This window comes from Eucalyptus grandis, chromosome 8 (assembly GCF_016545825.1).
Source record: "Eucalyptus grandis isolate ANBG69807.140 chromosome 8, ASM1654582v1, whole genome shotgun sequence".
Lineage (NCBI taxonomy): Eukaryota > Viridiplantae > Streptophyta > Magnoliopsida > Myrtales > Myrtaceae > Eucalyptus > Eucalyptus grandis.
Genome location: NC_052619.1, coordinates 53,643,785 through 53,659,859, shown reverse-complemented (window position 1 = coordinate 53,659,859; position 16,075 = coordinate 53,643,785).

Below are 16,075 nucleotides of genomic sequence, written 5' to 3'. Positions count from 1 at the left end.
CGAGGCATCAAGAAATTGCCAAGGGACCAAAGGGAACAAAACAACCAACAAGCCGAGAGGCCAAACAACAAAGGGAAGAACTAAGACCTACAACCCTCTATTACAAGAAAATAGAAGGACTTAAGTCCCAACTCCGCTGCAGCCGTCTATTCTTCGGGATATCCACCACATGCTTGAATGTCATTGCTTTGTCTTTGACGGCCTTGCAAAGATGCATCTTCATCGCCGGGATAAAGAGGGCCTGATTTCTAAAAATCATATTGTTGCGTTCTTTCCATATGATATAACAAAGAGCACCATAGCTAAAACGAGCCAGAGATTGATAGAATTCCCCACCGAGAAACGATTGGAGGCCCAATCAAGATTTTCCCGCCACGATTTATTGCGCCAACGACATTAAACTTTGCAGCCCAATAGGAAACAAGGTTACGGAACACGACAAGCAAAGAACGAGATGATCCACGGAATCGGGTGCGCTCGAGCAAAACGGGCAAGAGGCTGCTGGAATCGCTGCCCAAGAGAGGAGCATAACTTGAGTAGGCAGCCTATTACGGGCCATAAGCCACAAATGGGTTTGGTACCTAGGCGGCATGGCTGTACTCCACACAAAGAAGACCACGGCACCACATTTCCTTTCGGTCTAAAGAGGTCATACGCGAAGCCGAAGAGAACCGCCCAGAGGATGACGAATCCATTGGAAGCAGTCCTCGAGCTGGGTAATTTGAGGAAGAGGATCCCACCAATCAGCCATAATATTAATGACATACCACCCAAAGAGGCGAAGAAAATGCATCAGCCACGGAAGCGGTTCGAGGAATCCCCGATCTGTATATTTCTTTGGTTGGAGAAAAGGAGGTTAGCGGGCCATTAAGGTGCCACGGATCAAACCAGAAAGAGACAGCTTTGCCATTGCCTATCTTCCATCTAAAATGTTGTTGATACATGCCACGATGGCGGAGGAGCCTTTTCCGGGCCCAAGAAGAAGAGGTGGGGGTCGGGGATATCCGAAGTTCTTCCTCGATAAGAAGACGGCATGAACCCATTTACACCAAAGAGATTCTTTATCGAGAATAGCTTCCATATGTGCTTGAGCATAAGGGCTAGATTATTCTCCCGAGCGTCGAATCCCTAGCCCTCCCTCTCTTCTCGGGAGGCAAATGTCTTGCCACGACACTTTGGCCCCACCGGACCCAACGCCGGCCCTTTCCACAAAAATTGCCTACGAGATCTTCTCAATTCGATCCAACACAGCACAGGGCAGGAAGAAAACGCTAGCCCAAAACACTTGAATGGAATGAAGCACAGACTTAATAAGCAAAATTCTACCCGCAAAGGATAGGAATCTATGAGTCCACGATTGAATCCGAGCTGTTATTGCATTAACCAACGTTACACAGTCAGCTTTCCCTAATCTTGTAGAAATGACAGGGGACCCCCCGGGTAGCGGAAAGGAAGAGAACCAACCTGGAAACCGAGAAGATTGACAATGCCATTCCGAAGACTAGTCGAGCCACCGGAGATGTACACTTCACTTTTGGTTAAATTTGGTATTAGACCACTCCAATTCGAAAAGGATTCAATTCCAGCTTTTAGAAGGCCAACCGAAGCCAAGGTGGCCGGAGAAGAGGAGTACATCGTCGGCGAAGAATAGGTGAGACATCTTCGTTGATTTGCATCTCCCGAAGAATCCGAAGTCGGGCCGACTAGTCTTGAATCCAAGATTCCGTAAGTACCTCCATCACAAGCGTGAATAAATAAGGAGACATCGGATCGCCTTGACGAATTCCTCTCCCACTAGAAAAGAATCCATGGAGCTCCCCATTTAGACATATCGAAAACTTGGGGATCGAACACAAGTCATAATTCGGTCTATAAGAATCTGCGGGAATCAGAAAGCTTGAAGGCATGTTTCGACAAATTTGACTAACCGTGTCATACGCCTTCTTAAAGTCGACCTTGATTACACATTTAGCTCGATAAGGATCATGATGAAATCCACTAAAAAGCTCTGAGCGAGTAAGATATTATCGCTAATATGTCTCCCCTTGATGAATGCATTTTGGGGTAGGCTAATAATAGAGGGCGGGACCGGGTCAAGCGATTAGCAATGAGCTTGGTTATACACTTGTAAATGGTATTGCAACAAGCAATAGGCCTGAAATCATTAACAGTCGAGGCATTGGGGATTTTGGGCACCAGAGAAATAATGGTAGTGTTGATTTGCTTCAAGAGTTCACCCGTCACAAAGAAGTCCTTTACTGCCATTATGACCGACTCACCAACAACATCCCAAGAGTGCTTAAAAAACTCCACATTGAACCCATCCGGCCCGGGGGCTTTACTGCAGGGAGCAAGCGAGAATAGAGTATCACGCACTTCAAAGCATCCGAGACGGGGCGAAGAAGACATACTGGTCCTCATTAAGAGAATGCTTAAGCACCGCTTTGATTTCCTCCTTAACAGGGCGAACGGGGGTCGGCGAAGCGGCAAGGATAGATTGGAAGTGATGGACAAAAGTTCGCTGAATTTCCAGAGGATCGAGGTAGAAACATCACCATTGGAGATCGACATAATTCTGTTTGAAGATGGCGCTTGTTCACCATTTGGTGAAAGAATCTAGTATTAAGATCACCCTCTTTCAACCATCTCACTCTTGATTTTTGACGATAGAAGGATTCCTCCTGGAGGCGGAGGTCCGTAAATACCTGGATCTGCTCCTTTTCTGTTTCCGCAAGAGCCACATTGAGAGGATTAACTTGCAACTCATCCTGCGTTGCTTGTAACACCCTTCTAGCCTCCGCAGTTCTTAAAGAAAGGTCGAAAATGATTCCTATTAACTTGCTTTAGTTTGCATTTGAGAAGGCGAAGCTTAGAGTATAGAATAAACATAGGTGATCCATAGAATGGAGAATCCCAAGTTTCCACAACCATCCTAGCATAATCCGGATGAGTCATCCAAAAATTAAAGAACTTGAATGGCTTAGAAGTCTTGGGAGTTGGCATAACCTTTACAACCATAGGCGTATGATCGGAGATACCCGGCGCTAAAAAGGAGGCCTCCGAGAATGAGAACGCCGAATTCCGGCACCCGTTCACCAAAACCCCGTCTATCTTCCTTTGCTTTGTTGGTCCCCGACGAGCAGCCCATGTATATCTATAACCGGTGAACCGCAAATCCTCAAGGCCGGCTTAGTTCAAACAATCACGGAATTCCTCAAAGGCGGGATCCGGGCGTGGATCCTCCCATTCTATCCGAAGGATCCGGATGGCATTGAAGTCTCAGCGACAATCCAAGGTACCGACGAAAGAGTACCTTTGGACTGAATAAGGTCTTCCCAGCGGACGTCTAGCAACAAAACTGTGCTCGGCATAAATGACCGAAAGGAACAGAACAGTACCAGACGGTAACCACAGCAACCTACCGTGGATTGCTTGAGACGAGGCAGAGTTAATCAAAAAATCAACAACACGGGGATTCCATCCCACCCAAATCCTCCCTTTATGAGAGTGGCTATAGTTATAAACCCAACGCCAACCCGGCAACAAAATAGGAGAAACCGAACTAGAAGAAGCAACGAGAGATCTTGGTCTCAACAATTCCAACACAAGTAGAGATTATTGGACCTAACAAAATTTCTAACTTCGGCTTGCTTAACGGGGCTACCAAGGCCCCTAATATTCCAAACACCAAAATTCATAGTCAAAAAACAGAGAGAGAGGACCCTTACCGACGCCTGAAGGGCATCCTCCTGCTCGAGCCCTTCGAAACAGAAGCAGGAGTCTCAAGAGCAGCCTTTGGAATGGTCTTTCGATTAGGGGGGACTTTCGGTTTAGGATAAGGGTCATTCAAACATTCAGGCGCAACATTAACCGGGTCCTCCCCTTCACTGCTGCTACTACTAACAACATTTGCCTCATCCTCAGATTTCTCTTTAGAGGATATAGCTGCGGAGGCCTCCGTAGGATTGGGGACTACCAGAGCCATAGAATCAGTATTTTCTCCTTTGTTCGGGTTGTCATGATCATCAGAGGCAATCTGGATCGCCTGGTTTTCAATAGATGGAGCTTTAAGAACCGAGATAGGGGGGTTAACTACCGCCTTATCGCTTTGGCCCACATTCAGCCTCTTCTTTCTATTGGAAACTTGCTTCCATCCATCATCTGAAGGGGATGATGTAACCAGTCTATATCGGTAGCCATAATAGGTGGTATATGATGATTCGAGTTACCGATGGCGTTCTGTATCGGTAGGCTCAACGCGGTGGGAATTGTAGCGGGGGGTTTCGGAGGCATCTTAGGTACCTCCTTTGTTAAGCAATCATGCCCAAACACACAAAGCACTTAGCACATGAATTCGGCCTCCATTCATATAGGACAGCCATAGAAAAAGCTTTATCATCCACCAGTACCTCAACCTCCTCACATCTTTCCAGCTTTGCCGAGATCTCCACACATACCCTGGCGAAGGACATGCGTTTCATCTTCTCTGTCAAGGGATCAACGTACAAGGGTCTCCCTATAGCACTTGCAATCTCACTTATACCGGGCGCCGACCCGGCAGTCAAACGGGATATTCTTGGCGTATCCAAGCGGAACGTGAAGATTGCGAGATCCTTCTTGAGTTCCATATCACGGTGCCATTGCTTCAGCACCAAAGGTACTCTCGCCACCGTTATATGGCACTCATCAAGAATTCTTCTCCTAAATTCATCATCCGGAATGATGAAGAAGTAAAAACCATCGTCATTTGCCGAACTTCACAAGGTGCGATCCCCAGGCGTGTTTGGAGCGGTTTACGTGATCTTGAACGGAATGTTCTTACCAACATAATACCCGACTAAACAAACTATCCCATTTAGGGTCACCCGCATGCTTAGCATTATCGGATAAACGGACAATCGATTTCCTACCCACGTAAATAGGTGGAGCAAAGTCCAGATCATAGCCCTTAGTAGATAGGCTCGCCACTTTCGCCCACGAGCGGTCGAGAACGTTGGATCTGTTCCGAGCCCAGCATTGGGACGTCTTGTGTCTCTGCCACGAGATACATAACGAACCCTGCTCCTACTACGTGCATTGGGAGCCTGAGGCTTCCCCTTTCCCCTACCAAGAGGATCCTCGCTTGTCGATGCCATAACAGCAGCAACAAACCCAGAAAATGCAGCAGAAACCAGCAATCGATCAACCAGACACAAAAATGCGGGCCATGGCACAGGGACAGCTTCAAGATATATCCTAAGAGGAAAGAGGCGAGGCTTACCTCAAAAGGATGCAATCAACAGAAGCCCGAATCAGTCCGCGCACTCAAGAAAGGAGGCGAAAATCGCACCAGAACCCTAACGATCGAGCGCAGAGATCTCCTGATTCAAGCCATATCACGCGAAATGCTTCGGTGAGGATTCGAAGGGTGGAAAGGCGAGCCTTCCCTCCAAAAATCTCGCCCAATGGATGGCTGAATCGCGGGACAGCTTGAAGACCAGTTCGCGAGCTACGGTGAACCGGACGCCCCTTAGAGAGCATGAACTTATTCCCGTTTGTAAACTTTTTTAAGCTGACAAAACGTTTCTATCAGTCTAGTCTGATAATTTGCAGACTCTTCTATTTAAAGTCTGAAGACCTCCAGACTGCTAGACTCAAGACTCAAAGTCTATTCTCATTGATAGTTTCTAGTCCGTCAAAGAAGGCCTATCCAGGACTGGATGTTTTATTAAGGAATCGACCTTATCAACTGGAGAAGATCTCTTGGCTGGATATGACATAACGGAATCCTTTATTCGGATCAAGATTGATTCAGAGATTGAGGATCCGATGATTGGCTAAGTATATACTTGGAAGGTTCTACTTATGGAAACCGAGATCCTGATTGTATGAGCAAGCAGGATTGATGGGCTATCGTCATGTTCCTTAAATAGCTCGAATGATATTCCTAATTGATTCTGTCCAACGGGAAGATTGGAAGAATTCCTTTGGTAAGTGCCAACGGGTATGATGGCATAAAGGTGTATATAAGGAAGACGTTCCAGTTGTTCGAGAGTGTGTGCAATAAAAGTATTCCAAAGTCTGAAGCTCTTTGTTCTTAGTCAATTCATTTATTGAGTGAAATCTTGTACGCAAAAGAGAGTCTATATTCTTGAGAAACCTTGAGGAAGTGTGGTAGAGTATCTACACTATAGAATCAAGGGAGAGCTTTGCTGTAACAACTCTTTTGTTCATAGTGAAATCCAGCCGGTGGGCTGTCAGTGCGGAAGAGTAGACGTAGGCTTGGAAAAAGCCGAACCACTATAATTTCTGTGTTTATTTTCTCTTCCCTACTCTCTGCTTTACTTTGATCATAATTCGTTTTGTTAACAAAAGGAGAACTTCCTTTCGATTGTCTGTTTAGTATTGCTCACTTATCACGAGAAACTATTTTTACACCTATTCACCCCCATCTAGGTGCTTATACTAGCTATCTCAATTGGAATCAGAGCATGTGTACTCACTTTGTTTGAAGTGTTTTACTTCAGAGTTAAAGATCCATGGCTAGTATGTTGGCTCCAGGGCTGGTAAAAGGGCAAAGCAATACCAGACCGCCTTACTTTGATGGAAAGGAAATACAACATATGGAAAAACAAGATGAAGGTGTTCCTAAGATCAAAGGATCCTCTGGAATGGGACGTGGTAGACAAATGAATCATTCCTAAAGTTGCACCTGTCTCAGAGAGAGGAAAAGAAGCTGTTGAGTCTAGTGAAATGACTCAGGAAGAGATAACCAAGAGACAAGCTCTTGATGCAAAAGCAATTTATTCTTTATATTGTGCTTTGTCACCTATTGAATATAAGAATATCTTCTTGTGTTACTGACCAAAAGAAGTTTGGGATAGATTACATATCACCTATGAAGGAACCGATCGAGTGAAAGAAACCAGAATCAACATTCTCCTCGATCAATACGAAGCCTTCAAAATGAAATCGGGAGAATCTATAACTGACATGTTTAGTCGTTTTACAAAAATCGTGAATGGTCTTGAAAATCAAGGTCAACCAATTTCTGATCCCATGAAAGTAAACAAGCTACTGCGTGGACTCTCCAAGGATTGGAATCACATAAAGACCTCAATAAGGGAGACACAAAGAATTATGCCACTATCTGTCGATGAGTTGGTTGGGACTCTTCAGTCTTATGAAGTGGAGCGAATCAATGAAGATGAAGATCCTAAAGGTAAGAAATCCATTGCATTAAAATCCAATTATGATTCTGATGTTACAAATTCTGAAGACGATATGGATGATGAGGAGCTTGCTCTCATGATAAGAAGATTCAAAAAGCTTAACGAGAAAGGAAGAAGATTCAATCCAAAGAAACGAGTTTTCAAAAGTAACGAGACTAAGTCTGTTGATGATGATGAATCCAATAGAGATGTAGTATGCTTTGAATGTAAGAAAAAGGGACACATCGGACCCAAGCGCCCTTTCCGAGGAAGAAGAAAGGAAAAGCTGAAAAGTATCGAAAATGCTCTCAAAGCGAAACACGGAGTGATACGAGAATGTGAAGAAAGTGATGATGATTATGCCAATATATGTCTAATGGCACAATCGGATTCAGATTCAAACTCGAGACAGGACTCATTCGGACGGTGAATTTGAGGTGAGTAACTTTAAAATCCCTATTAAAGTTTCTAAATACATTGATGATTTGTGTTTTAGTCTCAAGACTTCTCTTAAAAGGATTTCGAACTTAAAAAAGAAAATTCTGCACTAAAACAACAGGAAAATGTTTTGAAAGAAAAGGTTAAATGTTTCTACATGAATGTTTCTACTCTTAAAGAAAGTGAAGACAACCTTTCGAAAGAAAATACATTTCTAAAAATGACATATCAAATATTTCCAAAAGATTTTCTATAGGATCTCGAGAAACTTGAGAAAATTCTTTCAAAGACAAAGACCTTATTTCAATAAATCTGGTTTGGGAATGACTGTGGAAAACATTCTTTTAATTGATTTTCCTAAAGTGAAGGAAAGAATTAAGCAAAGACCCACAAGAGATGCTTACAAAAATCATTTCAAAAAGGTTTTTGTAAAACCAGTAGGTCACAATGCTCTTAAATGTTCTAAGTGCAATTATTCAGATCATTTTGAGAAAGAATGTCCTATGGTTTGGAAATCTGTTAAGAAAGTATGGGCAAAGACCGCATATCATACTAACACCAATGGACCCAAGAAAATATGGGTACCAAAGAAAGTTTGAGTCCTTTTTTTAAATGTAGGTCACTATCAAGAAGAAGGTAAAATGGTATCTGGATAGTGGATGCTCAAGACATATGACAGGAGATTCAAATTGCTTCATAAAGCTCGTTCAAGTAAATGGTGGAAAAGTTTCATTTAGAGGAAACAACAAAGGAAGAATTGTGGGATTTGGAACTGTAAAGATTGGAAACCTCACAATCAGTAATGTTTCATTAGTGGAAGGACTCAACTACAATTTGCTTAGTATCAGTCAGTTGTGCGATACCGGTTTCAAAATCAACTTTCAAGAGGGAATATGTTCAGGAACCAGTAAAGATTCTACTCAATCATTCATGGGTCGAAGACATGGAAATATCTACCTCTTGGATGTCAAACCAGATGAATCGCAATGTCTAATCTCAATTCAAGACGTAGCAAACTTATGGCACAGAAAACTTGGGCACATCAATATGAAGCAAATAGCCAAAATTTCAGCAAAGAAGCTTGTTTGTGGTCTACCTTGTCTGTCATACCAAAAGACGATCTATGTACACCATGTGTATTGGGAAAGGCAAAGAAACTCCTTTAAACCAATAAATCAAGTTTCCACTAATCGTGTACTGCGGCTTCGCATATGGATCTCTTTGGACCAACCAGAACTCGAGCATTGGAGGTAAGAAATGTTGCCTAGTAATTGTGGATGACTACTCACGATTTACTTGGGTATATTTCCTAGCAAGTAAGTCTGAAACCTTTTCTTACTTTGAAAAATTTGCTAAAAATGTCCAAAATGAGAAAGGGTATGTTATTTCAAAAATACGAAGGACCACGTGAGGTGAATTTGAAAATCAAGATTTTACAAAATTCTGTGATGAATCAGTTTTCAGCATGTGTTCTCCTCTCCATATACTCCAGAACAAAACGGAGTTGTGGAAAGAAAGAATAGGTCGCTTCAAGAAATGGCTAGAACTCTTTTAATTGAAAGTAATATCTCTTCACGTTTTTGGGCTGAAGCGGTTTCTACAGCATGTTATATCATTAATAGAGTTTTTCTAAGGCCTATTCTGGAGAAAACCCCCTATGAGTTATTCAAAGAAAAGAAGCCTATTGTTTCATATTTTCATGTGTTTGGTTGTAAATGCTTTATATTGAAAAATGCAAATGATCGAGTTGGCAAGTTTGAAGAAAAATCGAGACGAAGGCATCTTCCTTGGATATTCAACCACAAGCAAAGCCTACGAGTCTACAACAAGAAGACTCAATCGTGGAGGAATCAATGAATGTCAAATTCCAAGATTCTATGCAAAATGAATCTATTCGAGACTCATCTTGAAGAATCTGAACCTGCTCCAGACTCTACAAAGTCTAAATCTCAAGATGCAGCTCAGACTTTGAAAGACCAGCAACAATTGATTGTTGAAGATTCAAATGAAGAAAAAGATCAACAACCTGTTAAATCAACCAGCAACTGGAAGCATAAGTCCAGTCATCCCAAAGATCTCATTATTGGCGACATTAATGAAGGAATTCGCACAAGATCCAAAAGGCGCAAAGAGTCTAGTCTTTGTGGCTCTTATTTTGAAATAGAACCCAAAAGCATAAAAGAAGCTTTATCTGATGAAAGCTGGATTGAAGCTATGCAAGAAGAACTCAGGCAATTCAATATTAATTGTTGGAGAAATCTCTCTAGAGTGTTTTGAAGCTGATAAAACGTTTCTATCAGTCTAGTCTGGAAGCTGTGCAGACCCTTGTACTTAGAGTTTGAAGACTTTCATATCACCAGACTCAGCACACAAGACTCAAGACTCAAGACTTTTCTCATTGATAGTTTCTAATCCAGTGACGAAGGCGATCCAGAGCTAAAGTGTTTGATTAAGGATTTGGTCTTATCAACTGGAGAAGATCTCTTGGCTGGATTTGTTACAACGGATTAATTATTCGAAATCAAGATCATTTGAAGATCCGATGATTGACTAAATATTCTTGGAAGGTTCTATTCTTGGAAACCAAGATCCTGATTGTATGGGCGAACATGATTGATGGGCTATCGACATGTTCCTTTAATAGCTCGAATGACCTTCTTAATTGATTATGTCCAACGGGAAGATTGGAAGAATTCCTTTGGTAAGTGCCAACGGGTATGATGGCATAAAGGAGTATAAAAAGAAGACGTTCCAGTTATTCTAGTAAAAGTGCTCGATAGAGAAATTCTAGAGTCTGAAGCTCCTTGATTATTAGTCGATTCATATTGAGCGAAACTGTACACGCAAAGAGAATCTATACTTAATGATACCTTGAGAGAGTGTGGTAGATCTTCTACACCAAGAAATCAAGGAAGAACAAGTGCTGTAATATCTCTTTGTTCATAGTGGAATCCGGCCCGGTGGGTGTCGGTGCGAAAAGAGTGGACGTAGGCTTGAAATAAGCCGAACCACTATAAACCTCGTGTTTAATTTTCTCTTCCCTACTCTCAGTCTTACTTTGATCGTTGTTTGTTTATTGACGAAGAAACATTGTCTCATTTCTATCATCTGTCTAGTATTGTGCGATTATCATTAGAAATTACTTGTTATACCTATTCACCCCCCCTCTAGGTACTTATACTAGTCATATCAATTGGTATCAGAGCTCGTGTACTTACTTTATTTAAAGTGTTTTACTTCAGAGTAAAAGATCTATGGCTAGTATGCTAGCTCCAGGGCTGGTGGAAGGTCAAAGCAATACCAGACCTCCTTACTTTGATGGAAATGACTACAACATCTGGAAAAACAAAATGAAAGCATTTCTTCGATCAAAGGATCCTCTGGAATGGGACGTTGTAGAAAAAGGAATCACTCCTAAAGTTGCATCCGTCTCAAAAAGAGGAAAAGAAATTGATGTGACCAGCAGAATGTCTCAGGAAGAGATAATCAAGAGACAAACTCTTGATGCAAAAGCTATATATTCTTTATATTGTGCCTTGTCACCTACTGAATATAACAAGAATATCTTCTTGTGTTATAGCAAAAAGAAGTCGGGATAGGTTACATATCACCTATGAAGGAAGCGATCGAGTAAAAGAGACCAGAATCAACATCCTTCTCGGTCAATATGAAGCCTTCAAAATGAGACTGGAGAATCTATAAGCGACATGTTAAGCCGTTTTACAAAAATTGTAAATGGTCTTGAAAATCAAGGACAACCAATTTCTGATCCCATGAAGGTAAAGAAGCTACTGCGTGGACTCTTCAAGGATTGGAATCACATAAAGACTTCAATAAGAGAGACGCAAAGAATCATGCCACTATCATCGTCGATGAGCTGGTTGGAACTCTTTAGTCTTATGAAGTGGAACGAATTAACGAAGACGAAGATCCAAAGGTAAGAAATCCATTGCATTAAAATCAAATGATGATTACGATGCTACAAATTCTGAAGATGATATGGACGATGAGGAGCTTGCTCTCATGATAAGAAGATTCAGAAAGCTGAATAGAAAAGGAAGAAGATTCAACTCAAAGAAACAAAGCTTTCAAAGACAACAGACCAAGTCTGTTGATGATGATGAATCAAACAAAGATATAGTTTGCTTTGAATGTAAGAAAAAGGGACACATTAGACCCAATTGTCCCCTTGTAAAGAAGAAGAAAGGAAAAGCTGAAAAGTCTCGAAAGGCTCTCAAAGCCGAAACACGGGTGATACGAGTGTGAAGGAAGTGATGATGAATATGCCAATTTGTGTCGATGGCGCAATCGGACTCGAGACTCAAACTACGAATCGGACTCGGACGGTGAACTTGAGGTAAGTAATTTTAAAATTCCTGTCAAGGTTTCTAAGTATATTGATGAGCTGTGTGTTAGTCTTAAGACTTCTTTTAAAAGGATTTCCGAACTTAAAAAAGAAAACGCCGTTCTGAAACAACAGGAAAATGTGTTGAAAGAAAGAGTTAAATGTTTAGACATAAATGTTTCTACTCTTAAAGAAAGTGAAGAAAATCTTTTGAAAGAAAATACTCTTTTAAAAATTGACTCATCAAATATTTCAAAGAAATTTTCAATAGGGTCCAAGAAACTTGAAAAAATTCTTTCGGCTCAAAGACCTTATTTCAATAAGTCTGGTTTAGGTATGATTTGCGGAAACTATTCCCTTGATTGATTTTCCTAAAGTAAAAGAAAGAATTAAGCAAAGACCCTCAAGAGAGGCCTACAAAAATCATTTCAAGAAGGTTTTGTAAAGTCTACGTAAGGTCGAAATGCTCTCAGTGTTCAAAATGCAATAGCCCGAATCACTTTGAAAAAGAGTGTCCTATGGTTTGGAAACTGTCAAGAAAACATGGGCTAATATTGTTTATCTTACTAACACCAATGGACCCAAGAAAATATGGGTACCAAAGAAAACTTGAGACTCTCTTTTAAATGCAGGTCTCCATCAAAGAAAAGGTAAAGTGGTATATGGACAGTGGATGCTCAAGACATATGACAGGAGACTCAAATTGCTTTATAAAGCTCGTTCAAGTAAATGGTGGAAAAGTCTCATTTGGTGGAAACAACAAAGGAAGAATTGTGGGATTTGGAACTGTGAAAATTGGAAATCTCACAATAAGTAATGTTTCCCTAGTAAAATGACTCAATTATAATCTTCTCAGCATAAGCCAACTATGTGATACCAGTTTTAAGATCTTCTTTCAAGAAGGAATATGTTCTGGAATCAGTAAAGACTCTACTCAGTCTTTTATGGGTCGAAGGCATGGAAATATCTATCTTCTAGATATGAAACCGGATGAATCGCAATGCTTAATTTCAATTCAAGATGAAGCAAGCTTGTGGCATAGAAAGCTTGGTCACATCAATATGAAGCAGATAGCAAAAATCTCATCAAAGCAGCTTGTTCGTGGTCTACCCAATTTATCATACCAAAAGTCTGATCTATGCACTCCATGCATATTGGGAAAGCAGGTAAGAAATTCATTTAAGCCAATAAATCATGTCTCTACTAATCATGTACTGCAGCTACTGCATATGAATCTCTTTGGACCAACCATAACCCAGAGCATTGGAGGTAAGAAATATTGCCTAGTAATCGTGGACGATTACTCCCGATTTACTTGGGTATATTTCCTTGCAAGTAAGTCTCGAAACCTTCTCGTATTTTGAAAAATTTGCTAAAAAGGTTCAAAATGAAAAAGGATATGTTATCTCAAGTATAAGAACAGACCATGGAGGTGAATTTGAAAATCAAGATTTTACAAAATTTTGTGATGAATCTGGCTTCAAGCATGTGTTCTCCTCTCCATACACTCCTCAGCAAAATGGAGTTGTGGAAAGAAAGAATAGATCTCTTCAAGAAATGGCTAGAACTCTTTTAATTGAAAGTAAGATTTCTTCACAATTTTGGGCTGAAAGTTTGTTTCAACAGCGTGCTATATCATAAATAGAGTCTTTTTAAGACCTATTCTAGAGAAAACCCCTTATGAGTTATTCAAAGGTAAGAAGCCTATTGTTTCATACTTTCATGTGTTCGGTTGCAAATGCTTTATTTTGAAAAATGCAAAAGATCGAGTTGGTAAGTTTGAAGAAAGATCAGATGAAGGCATCTTCCTTGGATATTCTACATCAAGCAAAGCCTACATAGTCTATAACAAGAAGAGTAAATCAGTGGAGGAATCAATGAATGTCAAATTTCAAGATCTAATGCAAAATGAATCCAGTCAGACTCAACATGAAGAATCTGAACCTGCTCCAGACTCTTCAAAGCTTACGTCTCAAGAAGCATCTCAGACTCTAGAAGACCAGCATCAAGTTGTTTGTGAAGATCCAAGTAAAGAAAGAGATCATCAATCGGACAAATCAACCGATCGGAAGCATAAGTCTAGTCATCCCAAAGATCTCACTATTGGCGAAATTAATGAAGGAATTCACACCAGATCAAAAGGCGTGAAGAGTCTAGTCTTGTGGCACTTGTTTCTGAAATAGAACCCAAAAGCATAGAAGAAGCTTTATCGGATGAAAGCTGGATTGAAGCTATGCAAGAAGAGCTCGGGCAATTCGGTATCAATGATGTACGGGAATTGACTCCTAAACCAAAAGGTAAATGTTATTGGAGCTAAATGGGTTTCGGGAACAAGATGAACGAGAAAAGGAAAATTCGTAAGAAACAAAGCAAGACTCGTGGCCAAGGGATATACACAAGAAGAGGGGATAGACTATGATGAGACCTACGCTCTAGTAGCAAGGTTAGAAGCTATTCGATTATTGCTTGCTTTTGCTTGTTATAAAAATTTCAAGTTATTCCAAATGGACGTCAAAAGTACCTTCCTGAATGGATTTATCCATGATGAAGTTTATGTGGAACAACCACCAGGGTTTGAAGACCCAAAGAAACCAGACTCAGTCTTTTGACTGAAAAATGCCTTGTATGATTTAAAGCAAGCACCTCGAGCTTGGTACGACAGACTAAGTAAGTTTTTAATACATAATGGTTTTGTCAAAGGTAAAATAGATACTACTCTATTTATCAAAAAGGAAAACAAAAGCTTTCTACTTGTTCAAATATATGTGGATGATATTATTTTTGGATCCTCTAATGAAAGTCGTGTAAGAAATTTCTCTAAGTCTATGCGGGATGAGTTTGAAATGAGTATGATGGGAGAGTTAACCTTCTTTCTTGGTCTTCAAGTAAAACAATTGAAGGAATGAACTTTTATTCATCAAGAAAAATATGCTAATGATCTTGTCAAAAGGTTTGGATTGGAAAAGTGCAAAAAGACCGACATACCAATGTCAAGTTCTTTGAAGATAGACAAAGATGAAGAAGGGAAGAAAGTTGATCAAAAGCTGTACATGAGTATCATTGGTTCACTTCTTTATCTTACGCTTCTAGACACGACATTTTGTTGAGTGTGTGCATCTGTGCTAGGTTTCAATCGGACCTAGAGAATCTCATCTAGTGCTGCAAAACGGATTATTAAATACATTGCTTCATCTTCAAGCATGGGTCTTTGGTATCCTAAGAAGGCAGACTTTAATCTTCTTGGATATTCAGACGCAGATCTAGCCGGTTGTAGAGTTGATAGAAAGAGCACCTCGGGAACTTGCCAATTGCTTGGGAACAGGACAATGTCTTGGTTTTCAAGGAAACAAAACACTGTGGCTCTCTCTACAATAGAAGCAGAGTATGTAGCTCTTGGAAGTTGTTGTTCGCAAATTTTGTGGATAAAACAACAGCTACAAGACTTTGGAATTGAAGACTCATGCACCGAGATTAGATGTGACGACACCGGCGCAATCAATCTTACTAAAAATCCAATCCTTCCTCAAGGGCAAAGCATATAGAGATTCGCCATCACTTCATTAGAGATCATGTACAAAATGGAGAAATCTCGATTCAATTTGTTGAGTCAAAGAGCCAACTAGCGGATATATTCACAAAGCCTTTGGAGAAGAATCAATTCGACATCATCCGTTCCAGACTCAACATTTTGAAGCTTGAGGAAATCAAAGTCTAGAGACTCTCAGACTCTCAGACTCAATCATTCACGGGTATAGACTGTAAGTTGTTTTAATATTCAATCTCGAAAAGGTACGATCATTCGCTCAGTTATATTTGATTTATCTTTAATTTCCAAGAAAAACGGAATCTCGTCTTTTCAAAAAGATAACCTCTATTAAAAAGGCAGTTATCGTTTTTAAAAAGGGACGACTGTTCACTTTCCTTTGTGTCGATTGGGTTTTTCCTTTTCTTAACTGGGTTATATACAGTAAGTTGTCTTCTTCGCTTAACTCCAAAACCCTAAAAAGGCATTCTCCTCCCAATCCTGTTTCGATTTCGTATTCATCTTCGAGAAAGTTGTCATCTTTTCTTGGGAAAGCGAGTCAAGGAATCTTTCAACGAC